The sequence below is a fragment of the Rhinolophus ferrumequinum genome, chromosome 28, assembly GCF_004115265.2.
Source record: "Rhinolophus ferrumequinum isolate MPI-CBG mRhiFer1 chromosome 28, mRhiFer1_v1.p, whole genome shotgun sequence".
Lineage (NCBI taxonomy): Eukaryota > Metazoa > Chordata > Mammalia > Chiroptera > Rhinolophidae > Rhinolophus > Rhinolophus ferrumequinum.
The window spans coordinates 14,159,978-14,169,795 of NC_046311.1; positions in this window are offsets into that span (position 1 = coordinate 14,159,978).

A 9,818-nucleotide genomic window follows, 5' to 3' on the forward strand; every position below is an offset into this window, starting at 1 on the left:
CACACCATCTGTAGCCTGACAACACCCAGAGGTATGCATCATTATCCCAACAACCCCTTTTCTTGAGGCGTCACACGTCACCCTAAGGCAGTCACATCTCCGTCCAGCAGACTTAGAGTTGCTGGTCTTCGGTTTCATGCACCTTAACGCACACTGTGGCTGTGTACAAACCACCCCAAAACTCGGTGGCTTCACAGTGAGTGGTATTTGTTTTGCTCATGCGTCTGCATTCCCCCAGGGGCTCGGTAGGGGGCGCTGTTTTAAAGACCCAGAAACCTTTCTCTGTCTGGGGCCGTCTGGGCCTGGCTCTCCCAGGTGGTGCTGGCTGCCAGGGTCCACAGAACCACCGTGTGTTGGACCACAGTGTGCCCTCACACAGGAGGGGGCTGGGATTAGGAGACCAAGATCCATAATGAGACAATGACCCAATCCCAGTCATCCAAAATGACTCAGCAGGTAAGTTAGATGGAAGGCCAGACTGGTACCAGGGACTTGCACACAACAGGGATCATGGTGGAATCCTCCAGCACCAGTGCCCTTGGCAACTCAGCTGTGTGGCCCAGTCAACAGGGTCTAATTTACACGCAAACTCTTACAACCCCAGCTGGTCCACAGCAGATGGAGGGAGAGCCGAGCCTCAGAGAGGCCAGATGGGGTATCAACATCTGGGAGGGGGATCCAATGTCTGCAGGATGATGAGTCGCCTGTATTTATTTATCAAGTCTTGATATTTTCTCGCTTTTTAAAATTTTTAAATTATTATTGGGCAATATTGGGGAATAGTGTGTTTTTCCAGGATGTCAAGTCATTGTTTTTCAATCTCATCATGGGCGGGGTTGGGGGGGAGCGCAGCTCAGTTCCATGTCAAGTCGTTATTTTCAATCTAGGTGTGGAGGGCGGAGCTCACTGGCCCACGTGGGACTTGGAACTCAAATCGGCAACCTTGGTGTGAGGAGCACCGTTCTCTAACCACTGAGCCAACCGGCCGCCCACCTGTGGCTCAGCTCCCAGCTCAAGCTGTTGCTTCTCACTGGCCCATGTGGGAATCACATAGGCAACCTTGTTATTAAGAGCTCGCGCTCTAACCAACTGAGCCATCCGGCCGCCCTATTTTTTCTTTTCTATTTTATTTACTTTTGCTTTTATCCTTATGTGTCTGTGTGTGTCTTTTAAAATACAGTCCTCACATCTTATTTTTATGTTTCTAACTTCTCATGCTGACGACTCATCTTGTATATATTCATTCCTTCCTGCTTACTAACGAAAGTGGGCTGTGCCTATGTCCCCAACATTTTGCTGGGTGGTTTTCTCATCATTCCTGTCTGTGTCACTGCAGTTTTGGTTTCCTCTGTGACTCAAAATTTATTTAGGAGAGTGTTTTGAAGTTTCAAGAGGTTAGCTTTTTTTTTTTTTTTAATTGAGGTTTGGTTTACACATTGGAGCGTTTTAAAAATTAAGCTCTAGTTATTCACTTGTACATTTATTGCACTGAGGTTTTAGGCCCTCAATACACTTTCTGCTTTTTGGTGTTTATTGAGGTTTTCTGTGCGGCCCAATATGTAATCAATGTTTGTAAATATGTATCGGGTGCTGGGAAGGAAAGCAGTCTGTTTTTATATAAAATTGGATGAGGTTATGGCTCACAGGTCACCAGCCTATGACCACAAAGTCATGTGCACATGCTTCTTACACCCAAATTATACCCAGACTCTGGAGGCACAGTGATCCCGCACGCCCCTCCCCATTGGCAAGGGCACAGACCGCCACAGAATACGGCCGCCTCCCCACAGGAGTGGAAGGACTGATGGGCACACGCCCAGCTCGAAGCCACACCTTGTCACCTGGACCAAGCAGAGCTCCCTTTGAGCCCCAGTCTGGCCTCCAAGACTTTCTCCTCAATAGTTAGATGACCTCTAGCTGTCACCCCAGAGCCCAGACATTTATCGTAAAGAAAACTTTATTTCTTAGCTCCAGCCTTTACTGTCAACCCCAGAATTTCAAACCCAGTCTACGGGGTGAGAGACAGAAAGAAAGAGAGAAAGAGAGACAGATAGATGGGGGGAGGGGTAGAGGGGAGAGAGAGAGAGAGAAGGGTGGGGGGAGAGGGAGGAAGAGAGAGGGAGCTGTCTGGCCTCATCCCATCATGAGGCCCCACCCTCCTGCCCTAATCACCTGCCTTAGGCCCCACCTCCTAAGACCATCACATTTGGGGGTAGGATCTCAACATATGAATTTGGGGCTCCACACACATCCAGTCCCTAACAGACATGAAAGACAAAGGAGCACTGCAACTATTACGCTGAAGCTTTCTGACAGGGCCCACGAACCCTACCCTCACTCGCTGTCATTCATTATCCACCCTTCAGCCCCATTGTCTGGAGGTCTGCTGGCCTCAGCTCACTTACAGCGGGGTGGGGGGGGGTGCCCCACAAAGCACCTGCTACAAGGTCCTCAGAGTCACGACATCCATGGCAGGAAATAACCATGAGCGCTAACCAAGTGAGGAAGGACACTGGATTTTTTTGGTGTGTGTGTGTGTGTGTAGAGGTGTCTTCAAAAACCTATTCAAACGGGCCCTAACCCTGGGGCCATTAAAAACACTTTTAAAGCACCCTCCAGAGCTTCTCATTTACACTTATTTTCACTTCTCTTGGGTAGAAATACTCTGATGGGGGCAGTGCCGAGGCACCCACAAAAGAATTTTTAAAAACATAGTACAGAAAAAAAAAAGAAAAAAGAAAAAATCTAACTAAGGGAATTGATTATTTTTAAAGAAAAACTTGTTTTGGAAGTTCATGTGTTTGGTCTCAATATTCATTGATAATTTTCAGCAGGGATTGTGTGCATTGGGTTTCCCCAAACTGCTTGTTGGTGGCAAAGTAGCTGGGCTTTCTTTTATAACAAACACAGGGTGAAGCCCAACCTTCTGACTTAATTACTGTTGGGCTCCAGATTTCAGATCACAATCACTAACTGCAGGAAAATGTAGACCTGCAGAAGCAACCTGCCAAAAAGTTAGATTTGAAAGAAGGACGTCGTTGGTTTGCTCAAGTCAATTTCACTGAGTGTTTTCTCCTGCCTGTATTAAAGGAACAAAACTTGAAAACCCTGGATGTTCTGGGACTTCTGACATCTAAGGAGAGGAGCGCCTAAAGGGAGAGTGCCCTCGCCGCCGCCCACGCCCCCTCCAAAGCCTCAGACCCGGCGTGGCGGCCCTGGCCACCAGGGGGCAGCAGTTGGCCGACCTTGGCTCCGACACCGCCCCGCCCTGCCGTCCATCGGGAGGCAGGCGGTTTAGCTTTGATCCATTCCAGAAGGAAAACACAGAAATCACACACGGTCTCCAACTGGATTAAGTGTAGAATGAATACATTTACTATTGTAGACTTTTTAAAAATATTCATCAACAGATATAGAATTAGTACCAAAGGAAACGTCAGCACCCCAATTCAGTCAGTGTAATTCACACTGCCAGGACCCTTAGCAGTCTTTCTTGACTGGCTTAAAATATCGAAAACAAAAAGTGGTTAAAAGCCCTCCAAGACTGAATCTAAGGGGGAAAAATTGCTCCCCGAATTTTCTTATCGTCATATGGGTTTTTTACTTACAACTTAAATGCAGCTTACAGACCCTAACTAAGAACGAGCCCTAAATCCTGCGAAAGCAGCAAAGCCTTTTTTATAAGCAGTTGAGCCACACATACAAGCACATCTCCAGACATAGTCTCGAGGGCATTAGTCTTCTTTACACTGGGAATGCAGGGCCTCCTCTAGACTTGACACCTGTGGTCACATGGCTGTTGGCCTGTGTCACCAGAGGCCCGGAGGGGACACAGTGACTGAACCGGGGTCAGTTTCATGACAGATTAGAGAAGGTCCCACATGGGGAAGGGAGCACAGCAGGACTCGAGGCACAGCCATCAGGCATGAGTGACAGAGGGGCCACAGCCAGCTGCTTCCCCTCGGGCACCAGCCTCCCACCCTCTTTCTTCTGGTCCAGCACCAAGATGTCTCCTTCCTCATGAATGCAAAACCCTCTGGAGCCTGTGGTGGCTGACCAGGTAGTATGTTTGTCCAGACTCACCCAACTGTATGTTTTTTATCTGTGCTTTTGCTGCACACAAAAGACACCTCCATACAACTGGGTTTCCCTGAAAAGAAGACCTAGCCGGACCATCAGCTCTAATGCATCTTTTGGAGCATTAGATATATGCTCCAAAATATAAGACCCAGTCTTATTTTAATATAAGACCGGATATAATATAATATAATATAATATAATAATACTGGGTCTTATATTAATTTTTGCTCCAAAAGACACATTAGAGCTGATGGTCTGGCAAGGTTTTATTTTCGGGGAAACTTGGAATTAATTCTATTTTTTAAAAAAACCAAAACCTTCAGGTTTAAAGGCAAAATTGCTCCCTTAAGTAGCCACGCTATAGCGTCCCAGCCATTCATGGAATTGGCAGACCTCAGCCAGTTCACAGGCACGGAGCCTCCTTGGCTCAGTGTGACCCAGGACCCCTGAGAACGACCCTGCCTCCGACCCCGGTTCCCACGGGTGATGGTGCCTGGGATCAGAAAACTTACCTGACGAATGTCTATTCCCACATAACTCGTCGGGGATAGGAATACTTCGATAACTCAGGGTACTCGGCACTGGCTCTGAGTTGTCACTAATTTCTGGGACTTAAAAATACCACTGTGAGCCCACAAAGTGGGGGCTTGTGGCGGTCAAATGAGAAAAGCGTTTTGTCCCAAGGGTGGGTGTCCATGGGGCAGCTGGGCCTGTGGGCTCATCCTGTGGTCACTTATTCATTTCTGATGCAGCCATTGGAAGAGTTCCACTCGGCCATGGGCAGAGTCCCCAGTCAGTTCTCCTGCCTTGGTCTGAAGGCTATTTTGGTAGGATGGAGAATGAAAGTGAAAAGCCTTGGAATGTCCCCTCCCACCAGGATAGTAAGTCAGAGGTAATTAACTCTAAATCCTGGGGAACAGCAGAGATTAACGGGGCTGTCAACAGCTGGAGAGGTCCAAGGGGGAGGTTCCTGACACATCCCGTGTCCCTGGCCTGTTTGCCCTGCACAGAGGACAGATGCATGCTGGAGAGAAGCCGCAGGTCATAGTAAATTTAATAAACGGTGGCCCCACTTGCAGCTGCCCTTCTAGATGAAGCATCTTTACTGGGTGCTGACAGGTGGCTTTGTATCTGTGCCAGCGTGCACGGGCCACCGGGGATGGTTTGCTCGTGTCTTGGAGTGCCAGCAGCCGCCTCCCCTGCCTCAGGGTCTGCCATGCTCCTGCTCTCTGCTGTGACAGCGCTGGCAGAGACCCCCCTGGCAGAGAACACCTCACTGGGCCACAGCATCCACGCAATCAAGCTAATTGCGCTGGCCTCAGGATGACACAGATGTGGGTGCAAAACCCACAGGTATCCAGGGTCCAACCACGTTGGTGAAGTCGCTGGGGAGCCTATGGAGCGTCCCAGGACATCCCAACAAAGGGATGTATATCGTTGTACCTCAAAGAGGCATGGTGCTCACTGAGACTTTCGCATTTGGAAGGCAACCTATTTGGAAGGCTCACTATTGGGGTGCATTACCCTAGTGCGCTCCCCAGGGAACCGGGAAGGCCTCCAGTTGTGAGCGGGACCCCCTGAGTCTCATGCCCTAACAGAGCCCGTGGTGCACAGGTGTGGTACCCGACGGCCGGGCTGAAGACAGTGCCAGTGGGAGAATGAGAGTTCAGAGCTGTAGACTCTGGGAGAAAGCCACGCCATGGCTGCCTCTGCGTGAGACTAGTCTCCTTTCTAAGAAAGAGCTGCTGGCACACTGCTGGTCTTGCAGGGGCCGAACAGCTGCCCAGGGGACAGCAGCTGACTGATCCTGAGCCACCCGTCATGACCCGCTCACCTGTGAAATCGTGCACAGACAGCTGCAATCTGTCATCCAGAGGGGGCGGGGCATGACAGTCTGGGTGGCAGCAGGTGGCTCCCACGCTGTCACCCGTCCTCCTGCTCGTGGTCTCCTCTCCCTCAATCTATGCCTCAGGGGACTTTCCTGTGACCAGATGGCTGAGGAAGCCTGCTTTCAGATGGCTCCCTGGGATGCTCCCAGCTGAGAGCATTTCATCCCCGCTCTGGAGTGTCTTTGGAAGATGGTGTCACCCCAGCCTTTGCAGAACAAAAGTTCCCTTTTCTGGATGAAAAGGCAGCCAGAAAAATGAACCTACACTGGTGATTCTTCACAGGTACGAACCTCCCCCCTACTCAGGGACATTTGGCAATGTCTGGAGACATTTTTGGCTGTCACATCTCCGTGGAGAACACTGCTGGCACCTGGTGGGTAGAGGTCGGTAAGGGAAGCTGCTCAGTCTCACCATGCACCAGGATGGTCCCCTACAAAAGAGTTATCTGGCCCCAGATGTCATTAGTGCCACTGTTGACAACTCGCAAGTGGCACTGGTGTATGGCCGGGACAAATAGTTTGAGGAGATGGCCCAGACCTTGGAAAGACAGGATTCAAAGACTGGTGACAAGGAGGTATGGTGACCAAGGGAAGATGTGTCCCCATGAATGTGCACAGAGCATGGAGCTCTTTGTTGCTTGTGTGTGCTCCTTACCTGTGCCCCGTGAGAAGGAGCTGCCGGGCTCAGGTGGACAGGATGGCCTGTTGTGCCCTGTCTGCGTCGTTTCACCAGCTACCGTCATGCTTGCTCCCTGGGCCCCCGGTTGCGGAGATGGGGACTGTAGGTGAGCACAGTCACATGGATTTCCTGTCACCAAGACCAGCCTGGAGCGCTCCACTGCTGTGCCTGAGTGACCTCTGAGGCAGAGGCGGGTGTCGAGCCTCCCCTGTGGCTCGTTCCTGGGGATGGCCAGCCGGACCCTTGATGACCCTCTTCCATCATGGAGGAAGCTGGCTTCCTTCACTGGAAAGCACGTATTCTGGACTCTGATTTGTCTTCTCTGCCTGTGCTGCTCATGGACTTACGGGACAGGACGCTTTGTCCCCCATTATGGGTGCCACAAGTGTGCCTTCGGATGAAGAGTTCGTTTTTCCAGCAAGCGGCTCAAGCCCTGCATTCACTCACTCCGTGTCCCATTGACCCAGAAGCCGCTGCGTGTTCCAGCTGCTGGACTGCCAGCAGGGGGCTCGTGGGCAGGTGTGACTTCTGTCTCACAGGTGGCGTTTCTGATTTGAATCAGCAAGCGCCATATGGTGGGGTCTGTCCGCGGCCAGCACACAGTCTGGGGACATGGGTAGGTGTGGCAGTGGCTCTTATCACCATTATGCTGCAGGACCAAGAGCCCCCGTCCGGACCCTAGGCTCTCGGGTTGGTAGGTCTTTGTTCCCCAGGAAGGAACGTCCCCACCTGGACTGCTCAGCAGTGTCACTGCACTGGGCACCAAGACCAGTTTTCTGGGCTTTTCAAGCTACTGGCTGAGCGATCAAACCTCATTCTGAAGGAAAAATTGAACTGCTGCTACATGTGGGAGCCAAGGGGGTGACATTCGAAGTCTAGGGGGGTTTCTTGGGGGCGCCTTTCATTGTTTCCATGTCCCAAAATAAAAGTTAACTGCAGCATTCAACAAAAAGCCTTGTGAGGATTCAGACCCCCTCAGGAATGAAAGTTTGGGGCATTTTATTAGGAATGAAAGGATCCCAACAAGCCAAGGTCCTGCTGAGCCCGGGGGAAGCTGGAGGCTCACGGGAGAGGGAGACGGAAGTCAGGGCTGTCAGCCACGGCCCCCAGCTGGCCACAGCCCTGGGGACTGGCAGACAAGGGCACTGTCTCAATTCCTTCCTTGCTCTTGGGAGGGTGTGTATGTGCACAAAACATATGTGTATATGCAAACACACACACATGCGCGCACACGCACACACACACACACACACACACACACACATGACTTGCTTGTTTTTAGCTTCCGGTTTCTTTCAGCATTGTCCTGGCAACGGTTTGTCGCTTGCCAGCTGTACTTTGCTCCAATTTTGTTCCCCCGCGACATGGATGGTCCTGCCAAACCGTGTTCCCTCACAGATCCCAGCCACCCCTCAGAGACCTGAGCCCAGCTCTGGGCGTCTCCTCCCACAGCACCAGCACCGCCAGGCGGACGCCCCTGGTGGAGGCCTGAGCCCCATGCTGTGGAGCCCCCGCCATGCTTGTGGCAGTAACAACCCCTCCTGGCTAACACCCCCCTTGTGTGAGCTGCTTACCCTGGCGCCCTCTCCATGTGACCTTATGTCCCCTTTTGGTGATTCTCCATCTTCTGATACCCGTCCAACCAGCTCCCCACAGTACATTTTTTTTGTTAAAATAATTGATGACTTCTGTTTTCCCAAATGATACACAGATCCTTTGATTTGGAGGGGTGTTAGGTCCTTCCTTCCAGTCCCTCATTTTACGGAATAAACCGAGTTTTACAGAAAACGGGCCTGAGAGGTGAGATGCTGTGGGCACAGAGTCCCAGAGAGCAGTTTCCAGGCTCTCGGCCTCACGTGGAAAGGTGCTGGCTCGGGTAGTAGATGGCCATCAGCTGTGACTGGTTGGCCATCAGCTGTAACCAGTGAGCCACTGGCCACTTATATAACTGCCGTAGCTACGCTAGCAAGTGCGGATTGCAACTAGCTAGTGGGTTGGTTGGTTGGTTGGCAGAGAAGCAGATTGCAGATTGTGGCTCCTGCTTCCTATGTCTCCAACCCAGCCACCAGCGAGAAATAGCGGTATGAACCCCCTGTCCATGGCTCCGTGGGAGTTCCTTTTTGGCCTCAGCATAGCCTGCGTTCTTGTGCGGGGAGCGGGAGCTGAGACCCCGCGTGACAGATGCCTTTTTCAAGGTCATGGCAATTTAGGGGCCAGACTTTCTGCTTCCCAGGGCAGGGCTCCTGCCACCATTCCATCCAGTCTTTTCGGCACCTTTCCAGCTTCAACTGGAGGAATCTGCCTTCCTGTGAGATTCTGTGCCCGTCCTGAAACAACCATGAGCAGTCTCATACTTTCTCGTGTAGGAGAATGTCAGGGCCAGAAATGGACGGTGGCATACAGGCCCTGATGCTGACCCCAGGACTGTAGAGGCCACTGTCCCAGCAAGTCCCACAGGCCAGAGAGCATCTTTCCTCTCCTTCTCCCAATTATGCCAACGGACCCCCACACTATGTAAGCAGGATGAAGACTCCTGAGCTGCTCCTGGGCCCGGCCGCTGGGACCACAGGTCCCCACGTCAGGCAAACTGGAGATAGAACCCTGGTTTCACCACTTACCTCCCAAACTTTACTTTTCTCGTCTATGTAATGGGCATCTTGAGCTCTAACTCACAGGTTGTCGCATGGCTTGAATTCCACAATGCCTTGAACGTGCCTACTGCCGGGGTACCAGTCACCACCATGGCCGTGGTCCCCAGTGCTCAGCAGGGTGCATAGCTCAGGACAGGTGCCCCATTTGGCTGTGACAGCGTCCCTCGGCTGCGTCACCTGCTTGAGACAGGCCAGGATGACATCCTCAGGCCTCTGCGAGAGCCTCTGTCATACGGGGTCTCAGCTCCCGCTCCCCACATAAGAACGCAGGACATGGCGAGGCCAAAAAGGAACACCCACGGAGCCATAGGTAGGGGAGTCATACGACCATATACTTGCTGGTGGCTGGGTTGGAGACACAGGAAGCAGGAGCCACACGATCCACAGCCTGTCGTCTTCTTCTCTGCTAACCGACCACCCAATGCAGCCACGGCAGTTATATCAGTGGCTAATGGCTAAACGGTAAGAGCTGATGGCCAACTAGTCACAGCTGACGGCCATCTACTACCCGAGCCAGCAC